The sequence below is a fragment of the Protopterus annectens genome, chromosome 11.part0, assembly GCF_019279795.1.
Source record: "Protopterus annectens isolate FY-2018-M chromosome 11.part0, PAN1.0, whole genome shotgun sequence".
Taxonomy (NCBI): Eukaryota; Metazoa; Chordata; order Ceratodontiformes; family Protopteridae; genus Protopterus; species Protopterus annectens.
Genome location: NC_056745.1, coordinates 475,450,804 through 475,464,599, shown reverse-complemented (window position 1 = coordinate 475,464,599; position 13,796 = coordinate 475,450,804).

Here is a 13,796-nt window from a genome sequence, read left to right as displayed (position 1 = left end):
GTCCAATTAGCAGACTTTCCTTGCCAGTTGAAGAACTTGTTGCATACCAATACAAATATAAGACTTTATTCAATCTTTCTTCCCTGAAGAGTGAGACTTCATCAGAATAAATAATCAATTGCATCACTTCCTTTTGTAACATCAAATTAACCCCTTTCCCATATTCTTAAAGAACTGGTTCTTTAGCCTCCTGGGTGTTACTTGTTTTTTTCAGTCTAGTTTGGATGCCCTTTCCATTTCTTTTATTAGTCTTTTTGTTGGCAGTGGTGAGTTAGAACATGGAAGCACACAATGTAAGTGTTGAACTGATATCCTATCAGGAACCAGTGGAGTTATTAAAACTAGCAGCTGACATGAATAGTGTGAAAGGTGACCTAACATGGCTGATTGAGCTCTTCACCTAACCAACTGTGGATAATGGGATTAATATTATGAGCTCGAGGATGGTAAAACCAAATGGATTTATTGGTTCGATGTGCATTGAACCTAGAGTCAGCTCAGTAGCTACCGAAAGGGCTCATTTATTTATCCAGCAGGAGAATGTAATGAATCGATTTGGTCACCCTTTAAGTGATTCAGGTTTCCAGATCAAGGTAATGTGAATTTTTTATGACAATGTCCACAGTGTACACGATTCACAGTTTGGAGTGGAATCTTTAATTAATAGTGATAATATGTGGGCAATTGAGGTGAGTAATATAAGTGGTTATATAGAAAAATTTCTTTTTTAGGAGTGAACACCACAAGTATTTGAAACCATGTGTTTGGCAAAAATCAGGATTTCTTAAGAGATAATATTAATCTTCTAGAGAAGAAACTTTTGAAAATGAGGGGTCTTCAGGTAGACAATAGGTATTTTAATGAATGCCTAAAGCATTGTATTGTTCTACAAGGCTTACGGCTATTTAAGTTTCCCAATGGTTTGGATTACTACAATGGCTTATACAGTGAATTCACTGAGATGTTCAATCATCATGGATTTAAACTAATTGAACTTTTGATTAAGTACAACACACATACTATTTTAAGGGATGTTGAATTTTTGAATGCAAGTATTCAGAATGATTTGTTGTTTGAAGGTTATAAATCTTATCACAACAATGTTTTTAATAAGTTAGACAGAAAATGTGATAATATTCTGAACAAAACAAGAAAATAGCCAGGGATATGAAACAATATGGAAATAGGATTGCATACCATTGATGTCTAACAAGAAGGTTTCTCAATTATGAGATCAGGAAAAGGAAAAAAAACTGGGATGAACAACCTCAAAAGGGATCTTCAAACACTCATGGATGGCAATATAGACTTGGTATTTATGATTCAAATAATGACCAGGATTTTACAATCCTACATTAATCAGAATGCCTGGACAGTCAAATGCAATATCCACAGGACCAGGGCCCAGTCAAACAGGGTCAACACAAGTATGTGCCAGACAGAGGTCAACCAGTAAGTTACAAAGGGAAGGGCAAAGGGAAAAGTATAAAATGGTGATTATACCTGAAATGAATGGAATTATGATTTCACACATAGGATAAAATATATTCAGCTACAGTCACATTCCTATTACGTTAGACCACTTATCTTTGTTTGAGACAGGTTACACATTTATACCATTTGACATTAATGATTCCCTGACTGAGCTGAAATTGCTCACAAGGAAATTGAACCATGTTTTTTTCAATGACAACAGTAATTTTACAGGGAGTGAGAAACAAAGTAAAAGAAGAAAAGCTTGTTTATTCCAGTGATGCACCTTGTTATACATGCAATTGAAAAAGCATGTTTGACAAAGGACAACAAATATGTAAAAAAGGACAATTTAACTACAAATGAAAAGGTCACTCCGGATCTCCTCAGGAACAATAGGTCAGCAAGTACTATGAAGCCTGATAAAGGTGGATGCACAGTTATTTTTGATACAATTGATTATTCTAGTGCCACATTTAACATTTTACATGATTTTATAACCTATGTCCCAGTGTCAAGGAATGAAGTTAACATTGCACAATACAAAACGGATTTGACTTGTGAAGAATTTCTTCTGGGGAACAGAGTTTCTGAAACTTTACATGACTTTCTCAGGACTACCAGGCCCCTTATTCCCACTATTTATGGGATCCTAAAATTCATAAGGATATTTTGAACCCTTCATTTAGGCCTATAGTGGTGGCACAGGGTTCAAAAACTTACACTTTGGCCATCTATATCAGTAGAGCACTCAAGCCCTTCTTTAACAATTAGTCCCATTTACGGAAGGACTTCTGGGATTTTCTTGGGAGACTTACCCCCAATATGTGGTCCAACAAGTTGTAGTTTCTCATACTAGATATGGCTGATCTTTTTACATCAATCCCTATGGAAGAAAGTTTTGAATTTTGCCATGAAAGTCTGAGAGGTTGTACTTTCCTTTCCTTTTGGGGGACCTGATCCAACTTATTATGGAACTTATGCACTTGGTTCTTGAGAATTATATTTTTTGAGGGAGATTTTTTTTAAGTAAATTAAGGGGATTGCAATTGGTACTGTTTACACAAATTTAGTGTTACTTGGGAGAAACTTTTTGTGTTTAGTTCTGAATTTTTAGATTATATTTAAGATATTTAGATGACATTTATTTTATGGGATGGCCCTGAGGAGGAGTTCAACAATTTTATCGAGTATCTAAATAACACGACCACTTTTTTAAATTCATATTCAGTTTCAACAGACATAATATGAATTATTTGGATACCATGACTGGACTATCTGAGTATGGTTTTACATATGCAATATACAGGAAACCCACCTTTACTAACTTGTATTTGCATTTTGAAAGCCCCCATCCCCTTAGTTTCAAGGAAAAGTTTAGCTTAGGAACAATGCATAAGGGTAGCCAGGATGACTTCCTCATTTGCTGAAGTATCAAGGGAAATTGACAAACTTGCTATGTTTATGGAAAGGGGTTATCCTTGTGAATTCATTGCTAAGATAACTAATGAGGTTATGAATGAATGGATTAAGAAATATAAACACCTTTTAGGTACAGATTTTATGGATACTCATGATGTTAGTACATATGAAATTACCAGAACAGCTACATCAACCACACCATTTGAAAGGGCCTTGGTTATTCAATATAATGAATGCTTAAATTAGGTTAAAAGAATTGTAACAAATAATTGGAATACTATGAAAACAAATCTGGTAGTATTTGAGATGGCTAGGTCCCATCCAAAATTTGTATTCAAGATGGCATTTGATTTTAAAAAGTTATTAGAAAAAGGGAACAGGGATGTGGGTTCTGACAAGAAGGTCATCAAATATAACAGTGCTGTGAGATGTGGTTTGTGTAAGTAGTGTTCCTTTATTTTAGAAGGTGCATTTCTAACTCTTGACAATAGTCTGGGTACTACTTTAAAACTACAGAAGGGTAACTGACTGACTTTGGGAGTAGTCTTTATTGCAAAATGTTCAGCTTGTCCAGGCTTTTGTGTGAAAAACTGACAGATGATTAAAGAAAAGAATTTATGAACACTATTATGACATTAAGATGAAGAATTCCAATAATGATCTTTTTAAACATACACAAAAGTGCAACAGTTATAAAGATTTTAAACTTGGTATATTAGAAAAGTGAAATAAATCTCCCTCGAGGTGAGTGGGAAACTAATCTAGAATATAAGGAAATCTGGTTCCTATTGCGTGATCGCAGATGCATTTTGTTGAATGCGTCTTGATCAAACCTAAAAGAACGAAAAGGCAAAATAGCGAAGCAGCTTTTCAGCAAATTCTTTCCCTGGGAAAGAATTCACTTGGCCACTTTTGTTACTTTGCCGTTTTCGGCACTGTCATGCAATCTCAGAGTTGGTATATTTAAGTAGGGGGGATGTACGTTGGGGGGTGTGCCCCCACATTATGTAATGTTTTAAAGTTTTTTTTTTATTTTGGAACAGCGCTGTTCTGAGGTGTCAACATTGTAAGCTTTCGCTTACATGGGGTCGATTAATTATAGTTCGCTTTTGTAAGCATGTGATAATATAATATAGACCCTAAGGAATTACACTGGTAGTTTAAATTAAATGCCACCACCCAACAGGTGTGAATGAAAATGTTTAAATAAAACCAATACTAAATTTATTGATAGAATTATATAAATTAAAACTTGTTTCCCTCATAGAAATAACATGAATTTGATAGAAAAATATATATAATTTGGTACAGCTGTTTTTTCTTCATGGTAATAGAGGTTTGGTAATCATAATAACAGTGTGATATTTTTAGAAATAGCATGCGACATAGCATCTGCAAGTGTAGAAAAGAAATATGCATTGGCTTAACAGAATGTGCTTGTGTGGAATAAAAAGTATTATACTTGTGCATGTTTTTGTAACAAATGCCATTAACAATAGAGGCTTGTTAAAATATCATAAACAGTTGAATGTATACAGACTATCCTATTGAAAGAATATTTTGGTCTGAAACTTGCTAAAAGGAAATGGCTAACACAGGAGAAAAGTTACTGACTATCCTATCAATGAAAGAACATTTCTGAAAGAACACTTCAGCCTGCTGAGAGCTGGTTTTCTCTGGAATGAGATAAAGATGCAGACAAAGAAGGCTTCAATACAGAAAAATAATGTTTTATCAAGGACAAAGTTTTGAAACTAAAAAAGTGGTTGTAAAAGACTTTTGGTGGATAGTTTGTAATCTGAGTCAGAGGAAGAAGTACAGTGCATCTGACAGTAACATATCTGTGTTATTTATTTTTTTATTTGCAGTTTGTTTGCCAGGATAGTCCATTGTGCCATGAAGAGCATGTTTTCCATGGAGTCCTGGGGAGAAAAGCTCCAGAATAATACAGAAAATCAAAGTAAATACAGAGAGTAAAAAATACATAGTAGTAATACACAGAATGCAAAATACATATGTAATAGTAGTACACAGGATACAACTGATACAGTACAAGATAAAAATTGTTAGAATCAAATTTTTTTTTTTTTTATTATTCTTTGCTAGAGCTGTAGCTTATAGACACCAGAAGTTTATTTACAGAAAGTAATAGCTTGTGGAAAGAGAGTGAGGTAGGGGAAACTATGTAGGATGGGAACAAGAGCATTCCCACTGTGAAGAAAGGTATGAGTGCAGTAAGGATTTGAAGGCAGAGAGACTATTAGTGGTACGGATGAGAGGTGGGAAAGAATTCCAGTGTTGTGCTAGAGAAAAGGATAATAGATGTCTACCTGGTGGATGGGCAGGTTTGTGCAATTTTATTAGGTTTTGTGATTTAGACCTTAGACATCTGTTAGGTTGATGCATTTGGAAAGTAGAGGCAAGAGAAGGGCATAGAGAGGGGCTAAAAATTATTTTGTGAGCTTGGATCAGTTGATTATAGGTGAGATAGTTGGGTAGCTCAAGCCAGTTCAGTTGATGTAGGGAGAAACAGTGATGGGTAGAGGATCTTTGGCCGGTTGCAAACTTTGAAATTTTATAGCAGCAGGAGGCAAGTTTGGACTTGAGGGAAGATTGTAGACTAGTGAGGACAGAGGCTCCATAAAGGAGGGAAGGAATAAGGTATGTAGTAGCTAGAGCAAGGCTGGAGGAAGGAGAGATATAGCGACTGTGGTGGTAAAGTAGGCCTAGTTTCTTATGTGTTTTTTTTATATTTGTATGTATGTGGCTATCAAATTTTAGCTGATCGTCAATGAGGACTCCTAATAGTTTAGCAGTGGGGACTATTTCGAGGACAGTATTAATGTGGCTAGTGACAGAAAAGGAGGTTTTGTTGAGGGAGATGGCTCTAGACGGGGTAAATATTATTAGCTTAGTCTTGGTTGCAGTGAGTGCCAAATGGTTGTCCAGCATCCATTGTTCAGTAGAAGTGAAGGCATTCTGGGTTTATTTTGCTAAAGAAGAAGTAGAGGTAGCAGAGCAGATTATTGTTGAGTCGTCAGCATATTGGATAAGGTTACAGTTAGGAATGGCATGGTGAAAGTCATTTATGAAGATACTGAAGAGTAGGGGACCCAGAATTGAACCTTGGGGTACACCTGTGGGATTGTTTAGAAAGGGAGAACTAGCTTTTTTCCACTCGACTGCTTGTTGCCTGTTTGATAGGTAACTTGTGAACCAGTTGATAGTAGAGTGGGATAGGTTAAGTTTAGAAAGTTTAGCAAGGAGAAGGTTGTGAGAGATGGTGTATCACTTTAAAATGTATTAAACTAAATAACTGATAAAAATAAAAATAATAAACTCGGTGATAAACCAAACTGTGCTTTAATGCAGAAATTCAGTAAAAGTTCAGTAAGCGCTTTCGTCTTTTCATACACAAGAATGTATGAACACAAAAGAGCTGTGGAAACTGGCAATGAAGTTAATGCTTTAGGTAAACATTATAAAATGGGGGGTTGTAAAATCAATTTTAAGTTTTTGGTTTTGGGAAATATTGCTGACTATGAGATCAAGTTGAATGCTGAGAAGGGGTTGGGATAGTTGGAATATACATGGCAGGTTAAGTTGAATGCCTGCTATCCCCCTGGGCTAAACAACAGAGAAGATTTTGAAGCCTATTTGAGAAAGAAAGGGTTAAGGCATTAATTGGGAATGTCATGTGATGATATCTTTTAGTATTTAATGAATGAAGTGAGAGGTTTTAATTCAGTCTGAAGAAGTCTTGTGTATGAAAAGACGAAAGCGCTTACTGGATTTTTACTGAATTTCTGCATTAAAGCACAATTTGGTTTATCACTGAATTTATTATTTTTATTTATCAGTTATTTGGTTTAATACGTTTTAAAGTGATTTATTTTTGTTACGTTTCAAGGTGAGCCAAGCAGGTTCTAGTTTTTTGACGATTCCAACTGGATGTACTCTTCATGATGGCCCAAGTGGGTCGCTGATGTTAAATCAGGAAGGCTTGCTGAATGTTGGAGCAAGAAGGCATGGACAGTTACCAAAAAGAACTAATGAGCTGTTGTCAAACTGTTTAGCCCCTCCAGGTGATTTTTTTTTTTACTCTAAGCAATGAAGGCACCGGTAACAGTTATTCTTTTGATGCTTATGAACTATTTAAAGATCTAGAAAAAGATCTCATAAAGCTAAAGCATCTACAGTGGGATGTTGCTTATTTTGATAACTGTTTATGTGTTAAGAGGGTTCCAAAGGGCCTCAGAATTACAAAAATGCCGAATGGGAATGATTTACCCAAAGACTTTATTGACAGATGGGTCGAATTAAAACAAAAGGTGGGGCTACAATATGTTGAAATGCTGTCAGAGTTCAATAAACTAAAAATTGAACAATTGAATAACAAAATAAATTCTAGTTTCTTTTCTCTTAAAGATCAATTGACTGCTGACAATTTTGTTGCCAAATTTATTCTTATTCAAGACAAATTACCAAAAGAAAACGACCTTTTGTCCAAACGGAAAATTAAAAAGTTTCAGCACAACCTTAAAAAATATGAAGAAGGGAACACTTATATTAGAGTAAAAACAGGGTGCACTGATGTAGCGGCTGATGCAACACGCTTGAGAATCGAAAATGAGGCAGCATTGACTGCAAGTGGAGATGAGGAAGGGCCAAGACGCTCGGAATGTCTAGCGCAGCGTGGACAACAAAATAAAGTGGTGATTTCCATTGCACAAGCTTGTCCTATGCCTTCACAAAATTTTCAGCAGGGACAGCAGGCACAGAAGGTGCAGGTTTATCAGAAAGGGTTGAATGGCCGAAGGACTTGGGCAGAAGTAACATCATCTACCACAGGGAATTACAACAATCAGTCCAAGAAGAAGGTGTGGAAGAAATGGAAGAAATAACTGGTTTTTCAGGTACTTTTGATCCTAGCAGTTACTTAATTGTCAATTTATCATCCAAACTTTTGGATGCCAAGACTTGTGACATTCTGAGTAGGGGTTGGAATTTTGTTCCATCTACTAGAGCGAACAAGTGTGATGTGCTGAATGAGCTGAGAGATTTTGTCAGGAAACTGAATTTCAAAGTTTTGTTTAAAAATAGTAACAATAATGTAAGTAAAGAGTTCAGTAAACCAAGTACTTTTAATCCTCCTTTGAGAAAGGAATTGGAAATGTTTCTTAGTATGACTGAGCTTGAAATTATTGAATTGTTGAACAACAAAAGTAGTTTCAAATATCATACTATGTCTGCAAACGAGAGCAAGCTGTTTTTTGATTTAGTTAATGATGACAAAATTCTTGTTAGCAAAGCAGATAAAGGAAATGCTTTGGTAGTACTAGATAGAGATTATTATGATATGAAAATGTATCACATGTTGGCTGATGATGAATTCTATGAAAAAGTTAGTTTTTCTGCTGTTAAAAAATCATATTGTTTTATTGATTCCTTAATTGAAGAATGGTTTTATACAGGAAGGATCACAGAGGATACTAAGAAATATATTTTAAATGCAGCTTCTAAATTTAGTAGAATTTTTGGCTTGGCTAAAATACATAAAGATCTGGAAGACCCTACGTTCAGGCTTATAGTAGCAAGTGAAGGGACCAAAACTGAAGCCATTTCTATTTTTGTAGACAAACATTTACAAAAGGTAGCGGTCAGAGGTAGTGCTTATATTAAGGACACCTTTGATTTTATTGAACACATCAAAAAAGTGAATGTTATTGAGTCAGACATTTTAGTCACTTTAGATGTGAAGTCTTTATATATAGTTATTCCCAATGAAGGAGGAATGGAAACAGTGAGATTAGAGCATTTAAGTTCAGGTTTGTTTTCCAATAATACTACTAGTTTACTTATGGAAATGTTAGATGTTATTTTGAACTACAACTACTTCAAGTTTAAAGATGATTTTTTCCATCATAAAATGGAGTAGCAATGAGTGCAGCGATGGCACCCAGTTATGCCAACATTTTCCTGAATGGCTGGGAGAAAAGACATATTTTGATTGATACATTCAAAAACAATATACTTTGTTACAAACGCTTTATAGATGATTTGTTTATTGTTTGGAGAGGGGGGTTGGAGTCCCTTGAATCTCTCTTGCTGTATATAAACAGGGTTTGTACGTATTTGAAATTTACTTCAGTTTTGAATGACAAAAGTATTTCATATTTGGATGTAGTAGTGTATAAAGAAAATGGCAAGTTAGCTACTAAAATTAACAAAAAGAATGTGCAAAACAATGCATATTTACACTTTTCAAGCATGCATCTCAGATATATGAAAGAAAATATTGTTAAGGGTCAACTGATGAGGGCACATCAACTTACTTTAGATGATACTGACTTTATCAAAGAGAGCAAAGCTATATATAACAAGTTTGTAGCTAGAGGCTATTCAAATGAATTAGTGAGAAGTAAACTTAGTGAAGTCAAAACAACTAGAGAAAATTTAGAAGTTTTTTCTAAGAAAAATATCAACAATGACTTTGGAACTGCTATGCAAATATCGAATAGTGTAGATTCGGAAGCCATCAAACAGATTATCAGAACAAACTGGAAAATTTTGAAGAGCAGTGAAGAAGTACTAGAAGCAGTTGGTAATGGTCCACGCTTTCTGTACAAAAAGGAAAAGAGTTTTAAAAACTTTTTCCAAAGCAGTTTGAATCCCAGGTCTTTTAGTACAAGAGGCAGGATGGAAAAATGTTTGGCATGCAATTTCTGCGATTTAATTTATGAAGGAGTCAGTGAAATTGTTATTAATGATGTCAAAATATATGTCAACAAGGTTTACACATGCAAATCAAAGTTTGTTGTTTATCTAATTGTATGTCAGTCTTGCAATGCATTCTATGTTGGCCGTACTAGTAGGGAGCTGTTCAAAAGAATGTATGAACACAAAAGAGCTGTGGAAACTGGCAATGAAGCTAATGCTTTAGGTAAACATTATAAAATGGGGGGTTGTAAAATCAATTTTAAGTTTTTGGTTTTGGAAAATACTGCTGACTATGAGATCAAGTTGAATGCTGAGGAGGAGTTGGGATGGTTGGAATATACATGGCAGGTTAAGTTGAATGCCTGCTATCCCCCTGGGCTAAACAACAGAGAAGATTTTGTAGCCTATTTGAGAAAGAAAGGGTTAAGACATTAATTGGGAATGTCATGTGATGGTATCTTTTAGTATTTAATGAATGAAGTGAGAGGTTTTAATTCAGTTTGAAGAAGTCTTGTGTATGAAAAGACAAAAGCGCTTACTGGATTTTTACTGAATTTCTGCATTAAAGCACAGTTTGGTTTATCACCGAGTTTATTATTTTTAATTGTGGTTTATATAAATTGCTTTTAGTAGGATATTGAGTTAATACTGATGAAGGGTTTTTAACCTGAAAGCTTTGTTCTTGTGATTAAACTATTACGCTACTCAGTTTGTTTTTTCTTTTGTTGCGCTTTTGTTCGAGCTGTGTTTTACTTAAATCCATGATTGATTTGATTATGGAACAGGGTTCCCATCCATGTGAAGCAGAGTTCCTCCCTAACCCATTTCAAGTGGAACTTAGACAATTGTATGGAAAACCGGAAAGTCATCCCTGGTTTGACACATGTCTCTAATGGACACAGGTAACTTGTAAATGGTTCATCTTCCAGGCCCATGCTTACACTTATCAAGGGTATCAGAACTTGTCAGAGATTTGGGATGCATAGCTAGGCTTAAAAAAGCCCCTGTGGTCGTTAGTCTAGTAAACATCTATGTACCCATTAGTGTTTGGCAGGTTAATCCTTTAAACAGTTTTTTTTTCTTATCAACATTGGAACCTATGTCACATTTTATACTACTTTGTTTTAATAAAAACCCTCAAACCAAAAAAACACATACTCATAACTTAAGCCTTTGACCATGTCTACAGTAGTGAGGAAATCATTCTATGCTGCGCAGCTTATAAACAAAGGTATATCATCTAGGTCCAAGGAGAGCATTGTTCCATTTTATTCAGAATTTAGCAGACCTATAAGAGTACAAGGCCCCCTTTGGTATGTACGGTATGTACCTAAATAGGCACACCCAACAACTGGAAAGTCCACAGAGGTTCCTCACTAAAAGAATACAAGGAGTAAGTAACATATCCTATGCAGACTGTCTCAAGGCCATATCCCTGTATTATGTCTCCTGCAGGGTATTGTGGTGAGATATATGCCTGGCATACAAGGCATTGTCAAACCCCACCCTGATGGACCTCCTGTATATCTGCAAAATAAATGGCATCATAATTACCCATTCTAAAGACTTAAACCTTGCTTGTGATATAAATATGACCTGCTGGTCAGAGAGGCATGTATCCCAGAGACTACCCCTTCTCTGGAACAGGCTTCCTTATCCATATGAAACAGAGTTCCTAACTCAATTCAAGTGCAACTTGAACAATTGGATGGGGAACAGGAAATTTATCACTGGTTTGGCACCTATGTCTCTAATGAACAAAGACAGCCTATAAATGGTTCATCTCCCAGGACCCTACTTGTAAATATTTCAATTATCAAGCCTTTGGTTACACTTATCAAAGTTATCATAACATGTCAGAGATTTGGGATGCAAGGCTAGGCTTAAAAAGGCTGTTGTGGTCATTAGCCTAGTACACATCTATGAACTTTATAGTAAAGGATCAGTTTCATTACTCTGCACTGAACCTATTCAGAGTCTTATCAGCATTCAATACCATTGTAGCACCACTGACTGTTTTAGATGGGTTTGCTTCCTACCTGTCCAAATGAAAGCAGAGAGTAATCTCAGAGGGATAACGTCTTGGATGAGGTGTACTGCAAGTTCCACACTCAGTCTTCCTCTGTTCGCTATGTATATGCCCCCTTCAGGATTTGTTAGCTGACTGAAGTTTGCAATACCATTACTATACTGACAGCAAGCAACTATACATTCATTTTATCAGGGGGTCTATATCAGCTATTAACTATTTTGATAAGGCTATGGAATGCCTCTGTATCCAGATGACAGGAATCAGCTTAAACTCAGCACATCCAAGATGGTGGTTACTGTCATATATGCCACTTTTAGGAATTCTTCAGCACCAGTTTTGTCTCCAGTATTATCTGTACTGGAGGCAAATTCTAACCATGTCTAACATATAAGACCTTGGGGCAATTAGAGACAAGCTGATATTAAAAGACCAGATCTCAGCTGTTATCAAATCCTCATTTCCATCTTAGGAGTATCACACTCTTCAATCACCATAGTCCATCTTAAGATCTTCCTGTTGAGATCCATGCTCCAGTCTTGCTCCATATAGATTACTGTAATGCTCCTTATCTAGGGATTCTAGTCTCATGGCTTGCTCACCTGCAGTTTGTGCAAAATTGTGAAGCCAAGCTACTTATTGGGGTATCCAAACACAGTTATATTACATCTGTTCTGTAGGGATGACACTGGCTCCCCTCAGGATATAAATCAATAAAATTCTAGTCCTAGTTTATTTAGCCCTGCCTGGTTTGAGTCTACCCTAGCTCCAGCATCTGTTTGTCCTGATATGAGATGACCTGATCCCTATGTTCTTTGTCAAATGGTTTCAGATGTGTTGTTTTAATGCTCAACACTTTTGAGCATTTTCACAGCAAGGATTCCATCTCTGGAGCATACTACATGGTTGGCTGAGAGGATCTCTTATTTTGGGTACACTGGTTGGCTTAAAGTACTTGAAATAATCTTTTTCACTTAGTTTATAACTGACCTGATGGCTATAATTGCTTACAATTATTTGTAAAGCAAGGTTTTTACTGATTTGTTGTTTAATATTCTTATTGCTTTCAGATTTGGCCTTAATTATCAAGAGGCTATTAAATCAAGTACCACATCTCCAGAAATGGTGTTTCCCAGAAGTTATCTTTAAAGTCCTTCCCCGTTGTTGTGTAACCCATCCCCCATATCTGCATCACTTGTTGGGAAGGGGAGTCAGCTCCGAGAGTATGTCATTCATTGAGATGGCTATCAGTGATTAAGATTATATCCCTGTTTTCTTTTTATTTCAGTATTATGTGATTATAACGCTATCTGTCTTACTGTTTGCAGTGCTATGTCTTAAGCACTCAAATGCAAAGATAAACTTGCATAGGTTCATAGGTTGGTACTAGGCTATTGGCCCTAGGGCCTATACAAGCCTAGCCATAACAATTCCCTGGCTATTTCTTCCCACAGTATTTACTTCCCTGGACCCCTGTCTAGCAGGGTGACTGACGTGATCCCAGGGTGAATTTCTTATCTCCCATCCAATCATCAAGGTTCCTTTTGAAGAGGGTCAAAGAGGCGCTCTGCTTGACATGTATGGGCAGTCTATTCCAGAGTCTGGGGAGTCTCTGGGTCAGGAATCTATCCCTGGGTTTTGTTCATTGTGACAACAAGGTTTAGATCCCTGGAGCATGTGTCTCAGAGGGATTGGGATTGCTTTAAGTGTAGCATGTCCAACAGCTCTGGGTTTGACATGGCCTTGTATGTTAAGCAGAGATCACCTCTGACTAGAAGATATGCGACAGAGTATAGGTGGAGTTTTTTTTTTTTTTACACGGTCAGCATAGGGCATCTCCTTTAGGCTTGTGATTCTTTTAGTGAGGTATTTCTGCGGCCTTTCCAGTTGTTGCAGATGTCTTGAGAGGTACATACCAAATGGGGCATTGTATTCTATAATGGGTCTAATGAGGGATGAGTACAGTGGGACAATGACCTTTTTTTTTTTTTTTTGGATGAAAAGCCCTTAGTGATGAGGTCTGCCACATAGAAGGATTTTCTGACTGTTGTGGCGATGTGGTTATCGAAGGTGACACCACTGTCCACCTGTGTCCCTAAGTCTCTTATCACACTTTCGGTGTTTAGTGTACTGCCACCTATATGGTAATTCA